Below are 1,139 nucleotides of genomic sequence, written 5' to 3' on the forward strand. Positions count from 1 at the left end.
GAGATCTGACACAACACGTTATTCCGAACAGTGACATTGTACTTCGGTGTGCATGGGGCCTTATTGTGAAAGGACTTTGTCAAAATGACAATTTAAATATACGACAATTAATTATCGTCTCTATCTAAGATGACTTTCGGTAAAGAGGTAATTAGACGTCACGGCGATCCAAATATAGCCTCACGGAGATTTTCTGAAACCTCGTATTATGAGAACCAGCTCTTGTGGCTTCCGAATGAGGGAGAATGGGGTTACTCTTACCTGCCTTTGTAATGGAGTTTTGGGCATATTCGAGAACCATATCTGTTAGTAAAACTGTATTTCAAACATTTTAAATGTCTGCAGTTAGTTTTGCTGTGCTAGGAATGGAGACGAGTTTAGAATACATGAGGCTAGGCAATTGTAAATAACTTGATAGTGCTTATAATCTTATCAGGACAGACCGATCTTGTCTCGAGTGAAAAGCCAGATTTTGTAGATCGGTGAAATTCTCGACTAAGTTTCCCATATTTTGTACAAAACATGATGAAGTTGGCCCTGTTATGTTATATGAAGAAGGACTTTATGATAACACCTCTCTCCGACTAAAGGCGGTGCACAGCATGAATTAAGACATACCCACAACCACGAATTGGGACCATATCATTTGTCCTATAAAAGTTACGTATCTTAATCAGTATAGCAGCTGTGCTTGAACAGGTCCGAACCCTAGTATTATTTGGAAAGTTTATAAGGTTTGCAGTAACTATAAATTCATACTTGGCTAGGGACACACGAATAAAAAGAGAACAGAATTCTTCAGGAGAACATGACAAACACACAAACAGTTGATGGAAACGACAGTGGTACCTTCTCTTAGTTTCCTTAGTAGTTTTGCCAGCTTATTGTTGGAACAGATTTAATCAAACAATAGTAGTTTTGCCAGCTTATTGTTGGAACAGATTTAATCAAAACAATAGTATCTCAGACTACGAACCTAAGACGAGTAGAATTATATGAAATCAGGAGTTTAAAGAACTATCTGAGTCCAAATCGCCCTAGAACGTAATGTAATTATAAACATTAACAACCCATTAAGATTTCTGCCAGTAAACCTGAATGGATTTGTACGTACCGCTGTGGAATAATTCGTCGCCCTC

The sequence above is a fragment of the Aplysia californica genome, unplaced genomic scaffold, assembly GCF_000002075.1.
Source record: "Aplysia californica isolate F4 #8 unplaced genomic scaffold, AplCal3.0 scaffold00076, whole genome shotgun sequence".
Lineage (NCBI taxonomy): Eukaryota > Metazoa > Mollusca > Gastropoda > Aplysiida > Aplysiidae > Aplysia > Aplysia californica.